This window comes from Echinops telfairi, unplaced genomic scaffold (genome assembly GCF_000313985.2).
Source record: "Echinops telfairi isolate 266 unplaced genomic scaffold, ASM31398v2 ScPeMD7_7458;HRSCAF=8496, whole genome shotgun sequence".
NCBI lineage: Eukaryota > Metazoa > Chordata > Mammalia > Afrosoricida > Tenrecidae > Echinops > Echinops telfairi.
This window is the reverse complement of record NW_022111358.1, coordinates 27175963-27191290: the sequence shown is the minus strand read 5'-3', so window position 1 is coordinate 27191290 and position 15328 is coordinate 27175963. Positions and strand designations below refer to the sequence as shown.

The following is a 15328-nucleotide window of genomic DNA, read 5'->3' as shown; positions in this document are numbered from 1 at the left end:
GGGGGCCCCCAAAGCCCGGTGCCACTCGGCGCCCCCAGCCCCGCCGACTGTTTGCTTCCTGCCTCTTCCCCCCCGGGGCCCCGTTCCCCGCCCTCCCCCCAGGAGCCCCAGCTCTCCCCTCTCGACACCTCCCCTGGCCGGCCTCCGTCCACCCGGCGGAGGAAGCATCCCAGGAGCGAGCGGCCGAGCCCGCTGCTCTCGGCCGCGGTCGTCGGGAGGCGTTTGTGGTTCGCCGGGAGAACTTAGGGGCCGGGGAGGGGCATTTGTCCGAGTTTGAGACCTCGATTGAAGTGGGGGAGTCGAGGGACGGGACAGTGGTAGGTTCGAGGATTGTGCTGGCACTTCCTCCCCTCTGCAGCGTGGTCTCCCCTCCGGGAGCGCGTGGCTCCTAGGCGCCCCCCGATCGTCTGCGGGAGCTTTGCGATTCGGACGCAGAAAGTCCACGTCGGTCGGCTGGTCAGTTCGGAACTTTGCCTCTTCGGGTGAGGGAAGGCGACCGTCGTCGAACGGAGGGATGGATGCGGAGCGGGGTCTCTGGCCCGCGGGCACCGTGCGGTGCAGTGACTCCTGGTGACTAACGATAGTATGATCGTGCGCCCCGAGATTCCTTAAGGGGAGAGCAACTGCGACGAGAAGACGCGTTCGCGTTACCCGACCTTTTCTGGCACCGAATCTAGCCGACCTGGGATCACTCACCGCGCGGTTACACCTCTCGGGCTTTCACCCCATTTCCATGGACGGACGAAGTTGTAAGATGGTGAGATACAATCTGAAGGAACTCACACGCTAGGTGCAGGATGTGAATATTTGTATTTTAATCAGCGGCCTTCAGTTGAATCTACTTGAATTCTTTTTATGTCTGCGGTGGGGGGCGGTTTGAGAGAAATATTTGACTTTATCCACAAAGACCAAGGTAGTAGGAAGTGTTTGGGGGCACGTTTTAAGTTCAAAACCATAGTAATGAGCTAATGAAGGAATTGGTCTTCTTAGTGGATTTTTCGTCCCTAGTGGGCGAAATGAGTTATATTGGGTTTGGTGTGTACTTTCATAGAACTTTGAATTGCCCTAATGTGAAAAGACTCAATAAGGTTCCTATAGAATCGTTTCCTTTTCAGTGCTCCTGTAAAAGTCTAGACTGCCATTGAAATGACCGGGTTGACATTTAGCAGTAGACAGGATTCTTGAAAGGGAAACAAATACTGATTTAAATAGATGGTACTCTTTTGTCTGTCTAGTTAGCAACATTACTATGTTGCTATTCACTTAAGGTAGGTAGGGGAGTAATTTGTAACCCTTTGTCATAAAATTACATTGCTGTTTCCTGTTTCCTGTTTTTATCATTGCTCTACATTTTAATTTTTTTAATCATTTTATTGGGGACTCATCACAATCCATACATAGATTCATTGTATCAAGCACATTTGTTGCAATCATCATTCTCAAAACATTCTGTCTACATGAGTGAGCCCTTGGTATCAACTCATTTTTTCCCCTCCCACCCGCCTCACCTCCCTCACGAATCCTTGTTAATTTATAAATTATTATTTTGTCTTACACTGTCTGACGTCTCCCTTCACCCACTTTTCTGTTGTTCATCCCTTAGGAAGGGGATTATATGTAGATCCTTGTGATGGGTTCCCCCTTTCTACCCCACCCTCCCAGTATGGACACTCTCAGCACGGGTCCTGTCCCGGACTCCCTGTTTCCAGTTCCTATCTGTACCAGTGTACATCCTCTGGCCTAGCCAGATTTGTAAGGTAGAAATGGGATCATGATAGTGGGGGGAGGAAGATTAAAGAACTAGAGGAAAGTTGTATGTTTCATCGTTGCTGCACTGCACTCTGACTGACTCATCTCCCTGAGACCCTTCTGTAAGGAGATGTCCAGTTGCCTACAGATGGGCTTTGGGTCCCCACTCCGCACTCCCCCTCATTCACAATCTACATTTTAATTTATTGTTTTCTTGTAGCTGTGTAATACTTTAATAAGTGTGAGAAAATGTATTGCTTTGTTGACCATATCTATGCACCTTAATAGGTCTGTACCTGGGAACTAAAGCTTTTTAAATATGGTCTGAGAAAATGAAGAGTTAAGAGGGAAGGAGACTCCTTTTTGTACAGTGATCATAATTAAAGTATTTATAAACTAAAAGCTGCTTTTCTATTATGATATGAGGTGTTCCATGTTAGAGTAGAAACATGAAAGGCTGAACATGTTATGTGTTCATGAGTTTTGTTACCTGAAAATTTTTGAAATCCATTATCTCTTGATTGATCTAGTATAGGGCTACTAAAAAACAGTTTGTAAATTGGCCTCTTATAAAACAATAAACTTATTTGTTATAAGTTGAAAATATTTTACATTATAAAAATGAAAGTAAACTAAAACCTTTTCAATATCTAAAGTTTTTGCCATTACTTTTAGATCCTCAAAAATCATAGAGTGTTTGTTAAAGGACTGATAATTCATGATCATAGGCAGTTCTCTGAGAATTTGGGGGGGAGTATAGGATATCTGTTGCAAATAGCTAATTTGATACTATGGTTAGGACAAAAAGTGAAAGTTTTTTGCCACCTTTTTTTCCGGGGGGTGGGGGATAACTGAAGTTTATGATAGTTTTGTGGTTGGTTTATTAAAATATCTGGAGTCTACATTAGCTGGTAACACTCAGAAGTAGAGCGGAGGAGGGCAGAGTCAAAGGAGAGTGCCTGTTAACTATATATATGTGGTATCCTCCAGAGTAGCCAAAGTTGGTGATTCTTGGATAAGTCTCAGAAAACCGAACTCCCTGACATTGAGTGGATTGAAGCTCCTAGTGGCCCTGTAAGGAAAGGTAGAACTATCCCTGTGGGATTCTGAGACTAATCCTGGAAAGCAGTGGTTCTCAACCTTCCTAATGCTGTGACCCTTTAATACAACTCCTTATGTTGTACTGTAGTGACCCCCAACCATAAAATTATTTTTGTTGCTACTTCATAACTGTAATTTTGCTACTGTTAGGACTCGGGCGACCCCTGTGAAAGGGTCGTTTGGCCCCCAAAGGGGTCACGACCCACAGGTTGAGAACCACTGCTTTAAAGCCTTATCTTTCTCATGGAGGAGCTGGTCGTTTTGAACTGCTGACTTTGTGGTTATCATAGCCAACCGGGCCTTGTGGTTATCATAATCAACCAGGCTCCTGATCTTGGATGAAAAGTTAAAGGAGAAATTGAAGTGTGGGGATTCTTGTTCCTTACTGAATCATGGTGGCATTGAATCTATACCATAATTTTATTAATTGAGAGTAATCATTTAAACACTTTTCTCATATTAATTACAGTGAATTTTGTTTTGTGGCTTATTTTAATAATTACCTTTCAGACTTAATAATGGCCATGGAATGCTCACTGTGCTCCAGACGGGGTGCTAGATGTTAGACCCCAGTTCCTTCTAATTCTCTCAACTCTGTTTTACAGTTGAGGAAAATGGGGGCTGAGAAGTCATGGTCAAGTTGCACAGCTAGTAAACCTAGTAAGTGAGATTCTAATTTCAAGATTCTAATCTACATTAAGAAGAGGAAAAAACCACTATCATCCTGCTCTGTTAGCATGGTTTAGCATAAAAGCAATGAAATGGGGATTTTTTATTACGTTTTTTATGTAACTTGTTTTGTCTTTGCTATCAAAAGAATGGAAGAAGGGGCTGTCTATTTTAGTAAAGCGTTCCTGCCCTTGGAAACTCAGAGGGGCAGTTCTTCCCTGTGCTATAGGACGATTAGTAGTGGACATGGACTCGTGGCAGTGAGTGTACATTTTGGTCTTGGTATCGTACTGTACACGACATCTTAACAGTCAGAGGTCCCAGTAAAGGATAACACTTGGATCTGAGTCTAGATCGGATTCTCTTCCCCCATGCCCACCTCCTTAAACCAAATTGGAGGCTTTGACTTCCTACTCTCTTAGCAGCTCCATTGTGCAATGTAGTACTAGGGGAGGGAACTTCTGTTACTTTTAATTTTTCTTTTTAATCTAATTTTATTTTTCTAAGTTATCTAAGTTTATTTTTCAAATCTAACTTTAAAAAGTGTTATAATGTTTACCATTAACTGACATTGTAGATACCATATTGCAGTTTAATAACTGGAGGCATTAAGGCTCACAAAGTTAAGAGATAAAAACCTCATGATCATGGTTTTTCAGTGTACCTAGCTGTCTGTTTTATAAGTTTATGTAATACTTCAGCGTATAAGGGTATATTAAAGTCCTGGTGATAACAGTGATTTAACTGATCGGCTGTGAAGAGCCACTCCAACTGGCAAAGATGTGGCTGTCAGCTTTAGTAAAGATCTGGGAATCCTGTGGGACAGGTCTGGTCTATCGTACAATGTCACTGTGAGTTGTAATGGACTTGGCAGCTATTGTGGACTTGGTTCTTGTAAGACAAGGTTGTGTAGTATTTCTTTGCCTGTCTGCTTCTTTTTGTCAATTCAGCTTAGCCAAAATAACAAAAAGCAGAAAGTAATGGTGTGTGACCTGGCAAAAGAACAGTACATTGGAAGCTCAGGACCTGCATGTTAATCTTGACTTTCAGCTGTAACTGTCACTTTTCTCCCTTTCTCTGGCTTGATCATTTCCCTCCACTGCAAAACAGGGTAGTTAAGATCAATCGTTAAAGTTCCTTTTGCTCAGGAATCCTATGAATGCGTAATTTTTAAATGAAAACAGAAAACTTATTTCCTTGGCAGGCTTAGTCTCACTGTTACAGCTGCAGCAATGACCTTTTTTTCCTCTTTAAGGTTTTACTTCCTAACTTTCTGCTTCGTAAATAACCATATTTTCCAAATTGATACATGTGGAAAATGTTATGTGTTTTTCCAGTGAGCAAGGGTAATTTTAATTTGTTATTTGTGCTTTGAAAGGTCTTGCAGTGAGCAAGAGTACGACTAAAACGAAGGGATTTTGGTTTTGCACTCTGTGGAGATTAGTTGAAAAGCAATGACCTAACAATATAGACCAATTCAGAGAATCGGTCCTTTTTGAATAGTTTAATTGATATTTCTTTATTAAGTAATTATAGTTCTTTTTACATTTTGAGGTGTGGTACAATATGGCATGTACTTATATGATTATAGTTATCCCTTATCTAAGAAATAACCTTTGTATGAAAGAACTATTTCTTAACCATTGTTGCTAGTTGCTGAGGAGTCTTGGCCCTGGACTCATGGTTTGAAAATCATTGTTTCTCATTAAGTGCCATTGAGATTTTTGTTTGGCAAAAACTTTAGAAAATGTATTCTTGCTGTTTTAAGCCCTACATTCTATTTCTACACTGAAATTTTTCATTTATTAAATCAATATTTCTTGCTAGAACTATTTATACATTTAAAATCCTATATTCTTAGGTTTCAGGTCATTTGTCAGTTTAACTGTTACTGTTAGTGATTTTTTAAAATTTCAATAAAACATTCATCCCCAAAAGCTCCTTTTCAAAGCTTGATCATATTTTTCTTGCAAATTAATAAATCTTAGAGAGTACTGTTTCTTGACCGGTAAACTGGTAACAGATTGGAAACAATTAAAATTTTCAGTAATCTAACTAGTACTGCAGTTTTGGAAGGGTATTTTTAGATGTTCAAAATAAAATATTCTGTAACACCAAGACACTCCAGGGGAGGGAGGGAGGAAAACGGAGGAATGCCTTTAAACTGACCAAATTTAGCTGTTTATGCATAGTTGTCTCTACACTGTTTTCCTACTGTCTTTATGACTCTGGATTCTTAGTTCAAAGCTCCACAAAAATATGACACAGAAAAACTAAAGGTTCCAACTATAGCTTTGAAATGTGTCTTAATACACAATGCATGTAAGGTATCATTTGAGAAAAAGTTTTTACTTATTTTAGCAATAGGTGGTTGTATTAAACTATGTAATAGTATAAGGAGGCTTCAAAAAAAGTTCCTGAAAAAATAGAATTAAAAAATAATGAAAAATTTCCAGGAACTTTTTAAAGCCCCCCTCACATATTTATGCTTAATTCATCTTGCCGAATTAAATAACTTTCTTTAAGGTTAATAAAAAAGGTAATTTGCATTAGCTTTTTTGAAGATGTTGTTAAAGAATGACTTTGCTTGGTAATTATTTTCAGCAAATATCAAATACCAATTTAGCAGGTGTGTGTTACAGTTGTAGATAAGTAACTTCTTTATTCCCTAATCATGTTTTCTCAAACTTGATTTTATGATATTCTGTTGGCTTTAATAAGCCTCATATCTGTCAGTTGCAGTCAGGTGGAAATGGAATTAATTTAATCCATTTTGATCAGTCTTTTAAATTGAATGAAGTTAAAATCATCAATTAGATCATGATAGACAAGAATGTAATCAAATTATGAGATAAATATTGGCAATTTCTCTTCTCCCCCCCCCCCTTGGCAATTTCTTTTGTCATTTTTGTCCTTGCTCCTAGAAGTTTCTAGTAAGAACTATTTTCTTTCCAAAGAACTGGAACAGAGTTAAATTGTGAATAGTGTGTTTATTTTCCTTTGCTTTGGTGCTGGTACCCGTTATAACAGAGATGTGCCGGTTGGCAGTACTGTATATCAGTGCTTGCCCAAGTTTACATACTCCAGTCCACCAACTATGATATTTGTTGTTGAGTATGCTCTTCTGATCTACTGGAGGGTGCAAGTGGATATAATGTCATGATCATTTAAAACTGGGATTTACAATAAAAAGATGCCAAAAGACCAAACCCACTGCCCTCAAGTCGATTCTGGCTTTAGCGATGTTTTAACAGGCGTCTGGGACTGTAATTCTTTACCTGAGCAGACACTAGTCTCACCTTTCTTCTGCAGAACAGCTGTTGTGTTTGAATTCCCAGACCTTCCAGTTGGCGGCCCAGAGCCTAACCCATAATAACCCTAGGACTCCTTAAAAGATGCCACAGGTGTAGCTGTTCTGGGAGCTCCACCCAGTAGATCATAGGATGGGGCAGGCAAAAAGAACTTTTTCTTTCTTGTTCCTCCAAAAATAAGAATTTCTAGATTAAGAGATGTTTATCTGTTTTTAGGCATATGTCATGCTTTGTCAATGATTTAGACCCAGGGAAGGTCATTGCTAACTTATCACTCAATTCTCCGTGTCCCAACAAAGAACCAGTTTTTGTTTTCCTTTTTTAGAGGTGGATGAGGAGGGAAAAAAGAGAAGAAAAAAAGAGATTTGCAGTTCTCTGCAAATGAATAATGAATGTGCATCAGCCTGGTCAACCTATATCAAAATCCAAGCAGTAGTTCTATGAGGGGGTACCGCCCAAAAACCGGAACTGGGGAGAGTGGAACTTTTGTAGTATGCATTCTTCCCACTAGGTGAGCATGGAGCACCTCGCTCTTTGAGTTAGTGCACCAGTGGCATCACTGGGGAAGATCCTTTCTGTTCACGATAAATGTTTTTGTTCTTTTTATTCTTTACAATACATGTTTTTGTAAAAGCAGTTTCACTCGTGGTTTTTTTGTGTGTGATGGCCTATTTAAGAGAACAGCATGTAGCTGTGAAATTTTGTTTCCTGCTTGGGGAAAATGTCGCAGAAACTGTTACGATGTTGAACACAGCTTACTAGGACAGCATTATGGGAAGAACTCAAGTGTACAAGTGGTTTTCTCCATTCAGAGGGTGAAATGTCGATGGATGGTTCAGGAAGTCGAAAGAATGAAAATTTCAACTAATAGTGCATTTGGAGTTTGTTCCACCAGGTCAGACTGTTAATCAAGCTTTTCACTTAGAGGTTCTGAAAATATTTTGTAACTGTGACTAAAAAGGACTTATTTGTGGCAGATCAGGGGCTGATTTTGCCACCACCACAGTGCACCTGCTCATGCAGCCATCTCAATGTGCTAGCTTTTGGCAAAAATGGCGTGCCTCTCCTGCCACACATATCTTACTCACCTGACCTCGCACCATGCAACTTCTTTTTGTTCCTGCAAATGAAGAGGGACATGAAAGGACAGCGATTTGAAGCTATAGAGGAGATGAAAAAAACAAGGAAGGTGCTGTTAGCCAACCAAACAGATGAGTTTGAAAAATGCTTCCACAAAAGGAATAACAGATTTGGCGAATGCATTAAGTGTAATGGAGAGGTACACTGATGGTGATAAGGTTGTTTTTGGTTTAAAAAAAAATTAAATACATAGCTTTTGTGGTCAAGGGGGGGAGGGAATTCCAGGTTTGTTTGGGGTGATCCCTCATATATGTTAGCTGCAAGGTTTTCCAGAGTTCTCTCTTAGAATACAAAATTACTATGGGTTATTGTTTGTTTTTGATTTTTGTTATTTTGTTTTTTTAAACTGATCATCGGTGCCTTTTAATATTCTGATTTTGCAATTAATTACAGAAAGGAGAATAAAAATATTAAGGCACCATCAATAGGGTTTACCAAAGGGAAATAATTTTATAAGACAAAAGTGTTCTTTGTATTTGTACGGTTTGATGATTTCTAGAAAACAGGTCATCCCAATTTTGAAAGTATGGCCTTGTCATAAAAATTAGCATCATTTTAGAAGCCAGTCTAATATTTTTTCAAGTTCTTGGAAGAGTTTGTTTTTTGTTTTGAGTTCCGGTATTTTTAATTCCATTTTCCCAGGAACTTTTTGAAAGCCTCATGTACATTTATGGTTAGGTATTATACAAATTCTTGTGTGACATTATAGTATTACTGATGTCTGTGTACTCCTTGGGTAAGTTACCTCTCTCTTGATCTCATTTGTCTCAACACTGAAATTCCTTAAGCATTGAAATTCTGTGATTCCCTGTAAATAGACTTGCCAACTATGTAGTTTAAGGATTAGATACTCAATTTATTGCCAGCATTCTTAAATTTCTTTACTTATAGTTGCTAGCAAAAACAAACTTGTTCGCCTTTGTGATCTTAACTTATAAACTGCTTTGCATTCCTGCTTGTTTCTTCCCTGAATTCTGATGATAAATGGAAATAGACACTGGCAGAAGAAAATTGTTTAACATATCTAATCTAATGCCTTGTCAAGGGAGTAAGAAATAGCTATAATAGTTGTGTGATGCTATGAAGTTTCGTCTGCTGTAATTCCTACTTCAGAGAATTTATGGTATATATGTTTTGTTCTTAATTTTGCAGGGGTTGGGCGTGAGTTTTAAGCATAACCAAAGGAACTGTTGGTGTGATGGGTAATGCTTTGGGCTTCTAACTGCAGGCTGCCCTCTTGGTTTGGATGCACTAGCCACTTTGAGAGAGAAGGATGAGGCTCTGCTACTTCTGGAAAGATGAACAACCGCAGAAGTTCTAGGTAGCAGTTCTTCCCACCCAATCAGGTCCCTTTGCGTTGGAATCAATTTGATGGCATTGGGATGTATGAGGGGTACACACACAGGTCAAAAAATAATGCTACTAGTCTAGTACCATTGGGTGAATGGATTAGTAGCATGAATTGGATCTTTCCAATTCATACAGGTATGGGTTATTCTTTTTTTTAAATGTTTAGACATATGTCTGCCATTAGTGGATGGCTGTGGCATGTTTTTTTGGTTTTGTCTTTTTTTCAGTAATATACTTTGTCTTACTCTTTTGAGTGCTTTAAAAGAGCAGGTCTAATCACAACCAAGGCTTCAAAAGAGATCTGTTGGGCCAGTTAAACTCAGGACAGAGAAGTCAGTTCAAAAGGCTATGGCGACTGATTCCTTTTGTTTTGAGTTTTATTACAAAGGTGTAATCTTGATAGATTTTCCCAAAGGACATGGGATGATCAAGGAGCTTGTTATGAAGATGCTTTAAGAAATTGGAAAACTGCATTGGTGAGATACAAAGCAAACCAGGGAAGTTTCACCAAGGAATTTTTTTTTTTCCCATCATGACAATGTACCTGTTCATCATCTTCGATGTCCTGTCAGAAATTTATTGGGAAACCTTACCCCATCTACTTGACAACCCTGGTTGCCCCTTCACAAACTTCCTTTTGTAGCTATTTCAAAGAAACATGATTTTAGTCAAATAAGTATGTCAAAACTGCAATTTTGAGTAGGTGTTTATCCAAAAGGGTAGAATTCTTCGGGGAGGGTTGGAGAAATTGAAACATCTTGAAAATTGTATATATTGACTTAAATGGAGGATTGTTGAGACACATCAGTTTCACGTTTTGCTTAATAAAAGTTGATTAGATTTTGTAGCACTTTGTTCTTATCCTTATATATGTAGTTTGTTACTTTGTGCTGTCCAGTTGAGTTGATTTCAATACAGATACCCTATGACATGGAACAGAATCACCTTATGGGGCTTCCAAGCCTGAGTTTTTATTTTTTAACAGTTTTACTGGCAATTAATCCACGTATCACACAATAGTTCAATCATCAAGAGGAGTTGTGTAATCATTACATAATTCATTTTAGAACATGCTCTTATCTCTATGCATTTACTCCTGTGCATCACAGACTGGTGAAAACCCAACAGAAACAACAACAAAAAAAGAAAGTAGTAAGGATAACATAATAATAGAGATAAAAATACAAATAGTGCGTAAGACAGAAAAGACCACTGTAATTTTTTGAGAGGCCAGGGGAGAAATTTTTGTCCTGGAACATACTTGCACTTAGAAGAATTTCAGGTTGGGTCAAAAGGGGAGGTCAACTGACCAGTATCAAGTTCAATCCAGTATAATCATAATTACCATGAGCCCTATCTGAGTGTAAAGCAGTAGACCCTTTCCTGTGGCTAGTGGGGATCTGCCCGCGGTGTAATCTGATTAGATACCCTGCAAATGAGTTTTGGCCTATAATCTTTATGGAGGCCTACTGCAACATTTCCACCCACCCCAAGCAACTGATGGATGTAAAGTGCTGTGTTAAAAATGCTTTAAGCCTTAAAGTTTAAGGGGCTTTACTATTTAAAGAAAAAATTCTATTATAAGAAGAATGAAATTAATCTTTTTTTCTTTTTTTTCCAGTTTGTTAGGTTTATTAAACTGAGATACCTATGGGTTTTAATCAGTCTAGCTGAGCAGTAGTAATTTAGCAATCCTTCAATCTGGAGTCTATACTGTAGCCAGATGTGGGTAAATGGTCTCCTGAGATGAACTCTGGAACCAAATTGTAAATTGATTTTAAAAATGTTGTCTTTCAGCTCTTACTCCAGAAACTGGTGGTACTTCCTTCTCTGAGTGAGCATGGACATTGTTTTTTTCAAGAGCATAGTTTCTTTTAAACTTCCCTTTGTTGTCTTATGAAGCTTTAAAAAATTGTTTTCATGCTCTTGCATAAACAAACAAGTTGAAAAAAATACCTCAAAACTCTTTTTTAATAAATCATTTTATCAGGACTCTTACAGCTCTTATAACTATCCATAAATCAATTATCTGAAAACACATTTGGACATACGTTGCCATCGTCATTTTGAAAACATTTTCTTTCTACTTGAGCCCTTGGTATCAGCTCCTTTTTTTCCCCCTTTCTCCCACCCATGTGACCCCTTGATAAATTATAAATTATGATTATTTTCGTATCTTACACTATCCGCTGTCTTCCTTCACCCACGTTTCTGTTTGTCTCTCTGTGGAGGGGGTTATATGTCAATCATTGTGATCCATTCTCCCCTTTCCTCCCTATCTTCCCCCTTCCCTCATGGTATCAGTACTCCCATTGTTGTTCCTGAGGGGTTTATCTGTCTTGGATTCTGTGTGTCGAGAGTTCATTATCTGTACCAGTGCACATGCTCTGGTCTGGCCTTGTTTGTAAGGTAGAACTGGAGTCATGATAGTGGGGGGAACATTAAAGAACTAAAGGAATGTATGTTTCTTCGGTGTTATATTGCACTCAAGCTTGCTTGTCCCTTCTATGAGCTTTGGGTCTTCTGATGTCTGATACCTACCTGCTCCCATCGATACCTCAATGATCACACAGAATGATGTGCTTCTTCCATGTGGGATTTTTTGCTTCCCTGCTAGATGGCCACTTTTTAAACTTCAAACCTTTAAGATCCCAGATGCTATATCTTCTAATAACCTGGCACCACCAACTTTCTTTGCCACATGCTTACGCACCCATTTTGATTAACCAATGGCGATCAATGGATGAATCGTGTTGGGAAGGTGAGCATAATAGAATGCCAGGTTATTAGAACAAGATGTTATTGTGTTGAGGGAGGACTTGAGTAGAGGTCCAGTGTCTGTCTGCTACCTTGACACTAAACATATAAATATATGTACATAGGCCTCTGTCCCTATCCTTATATATTAATACATTTACATATATGCATGACTGTATACCTCTGTAAATGTCTTTGCCTCCTAATTCTTTCCTCTATTTTAACTTTCCTCCTGTTCCATTATCATGTTTGACCTTCATTCAGCTCTCAGTAATTTCTGTTGGCTACATTGCCCTTGGCCAAACCCCACCAGGCGTTCCACACTCTCATCACCATTGATTTTAGATCACTTGTTGTTCCCTTGTACCTGGGCTTGTTAACACCCACTTCCTTTCCCCTACCTTCCTCTCTTCCATGCTCCCACAGAACTCTCAGTCCCGCTGTTTTCCCTTCGGGATTGTTTATCTTGCCTGTCTTACATAGATAGACAAGGGGAAAAAAGGCAGAAATATGGAGTGCTTCACGAATTTGTGTGTCGCCCTTGGGCACAGGGGCCATGCTGGTCTCTGTATCTATGTGCCACTGAAGCAAGCACCTTAGCTCATTTTGGTAATATGGGATTTGCGATCTTTGAATAGGTTAAAATATTTACTTAATGCTACAACTGTTCTCACACAATATCATGAATGAGTACTTAACGGAGATTAGAAACTTCTTAAGTCTAGTCTTAATTTTGTTAAGTACAACAAAAAATCAACCTAATTGAGGTCCACTAATTCCTTAAAAGACAGTAATTGTATTTAGATTATATATTTCAAAAGGTGGATTCTAGGTCTGTATTTAAATTCCAGTTAAACCCCTCAGTCTTTGGTACAGATAGAAATGTTTGGTCTAAACATAGGAATCAGATATCAAGGGACCCAGTCTTGGCACACGTGTAAGCCCTAGGGAAACCACTTAATCTTTGTTTTTACGACTCTAAAACAAGATTCCCAACATCAGTTTCCCAAAGGGTTGCTATGAGTAAGAGTGGACTCAGTAGCAGGGGATCTTTGTCCTTATTTTTAATCATAATACAACTGGACTAATGTGAGTTAAATTTTACTCTGTAATTGTGTTCTCTGAGTTAGAGTTGTTCTAAAGGGAAAAAAAAAAAATGAAACTCAACTTCATTTGTTACAGCTGAAGCTCCTGCTAGAGATTAAATCATTAACCTGGGTGGCCATCAGACTCACCAGGGAATTTTTTGCATATTATCAATTGTTTGAAAGCACCTCTTCACTGAAAGGAAGTAGATGTGGACATGGGTGTTTCCTAGAAGTTCCCTCACTGCCCTGCAGTTTGTTCTGGTTTATGTGACCTTGAAGCACGGGTAGAACTGCTCTTGTGGATTCCAAGGCTGTAAATCTTTGCAGGACCAGTGCGCCTTATCTTTGTACTGAGGAGCAGCTAGTGAACTAACTGCTCAGTTTATGGTTAGCAGCCCAAGACATAATCCACCACTCCACCATAGGTCGGGGAGATTTTAAAAAGCCAGAGTCATTGCTCAGGTTCATAGCACTCTAGTTTAGTTCCAAGGCTCTAACCCGCATAAGTAGACTTTGCCACATCTTTCTCTTGGGCGAGTACTGATGGGATCAAATGGACTTTTCTGTCAGCAAGCAAATGCTTAACTACTGACCCACCAGGGCTCCCTACCTAAGAGGTACTGTTGTTAGATGTCCTCCAGTTGGTTTCGACCCTGTGCACAATAGGATGAAACGCTGCCTGGTCGTGTGCCACCCTACACTTGTTCCTATACTGAGCCCGTTGTTGCCGTCACTGTGCCCATCCATCTCCTTCAGGGCCTTCCTCTCTTTTGTTCCCAGTCTGCTTTCCCAGGTGAGTTAGTGCCTGGCTTCAAAATTAGCCCAAAGTCACCTTGAGTATCCCACATTCACATTCTTACAGCCAACCTGCCAGAGTGAAGTCCCAGGAAATAGGAAGGAACGGTAGACCTGAGCAATGTCCTTGGTTATCCTGGAAGGCAGGGAGGAGCAGGCTAGTTGGGAGAACAATAAATGGATCTCAAAGATAGACAGGAAGAGATAGGTAAAGAAGGAACATACACTAAGGATAAATAGGTAGACATATGGAAGTTCCCCCTAGAGACCTAGATACGCAAATATGAGAGAGCCATCACTTCTGTCCTCCCCAATCTAACCTTGGGGATCAACCCCTCTTGGTTGTATATCCTAAAACATTTGACAAAGGTTTTGGAGATGTTACTATTTATATTTATCTCACCTGTTGTAAGAACCAAACCACTACCAAAATCTATATAAAAAGAAATCTTGGTTTTTTTATTTTAGTCCTGTCAATGTATTTTTATTTTAATAAATCATTTTATTGGGGGATCTTACGGGTTTTATAACAATACATACATTAATTGTATCGAGTGCATTTGTACATATGTTGCCATCATTTCCAAAACATTTTCTCTCTGCTTGAGCCCTTGGTATCAGCTCTTCTTTTTTCCCCACTCCCTCTCCCAGCCTCCCACCCTCATAAACCCTTGATAATTTACAAATTCTTTTTATTTTCATATTTTACACTGTCTGCTGTCTCCCTTCACCTCTGTTTCTGTTGTTTGTTCCCCTCGAGCAGGGTGTGTGTGTGTGTGTGTGCATATGCCGATAATGGTGATCGGTTCCCACTTTCAACCCCTTGCCCACTCCCACCTTCCCCCTATGCTTATGGTATCACTACTCTCATTATTGATTCTGAGGGGTTTATCTGTTCTAGAGTATGTGTGTGGAGAGCTCTTAATCTGTACCAGTGTATATACTCTGGTCTAGCCAGATTTGTAAGATAGAACTGGGGTCATGATAGTGGAGGGATATGAGGAAGCATTAGAGACTTGTTTGTTTTTTTCAATTAGGTCAGGCATAGCCTTGATGATGTGTCCATTCTTTTCCCATCTCTCTCTTCTCTTTGATGCATATGCCAAATAAAACTCTTTTCCCCTTTATTACTATCTTGTGATGATTTTTCTCAAGACATAAGCATGATATCACTTCTCCAGGTGTTTTCTGACAACATGTCCAAAGTATGAAACAAAGTCTCACCATTGGCCTATAACGAATACATAGTCATTGTACCAAAAAGAACTAGTTGACATTCCAACTACCATTTCAAGCGGTAGTATATGAGCAAGAACCAAAGGTGCTGAAGGAAAAAGTCCAAGCTGCACTGGAAGCATTAGCCAAAAA

The 15328-nt window shown here is 39.5% G+C and overlaps 1 protein-coding gene across 1 annotated transcript in view; it reads left to right on the top strand.

The window, feature by feature from the left end:
• FBXL20 (F-box and leucine rich repeat protein 20) overlaps positions 1–15328 on the top strand; it is an 86118-nt gene that overhangs the window by 1572 nt on the left and 69218 nt on the right. The gene's annotated exons all lie outside the window — the stretch shown is intronic.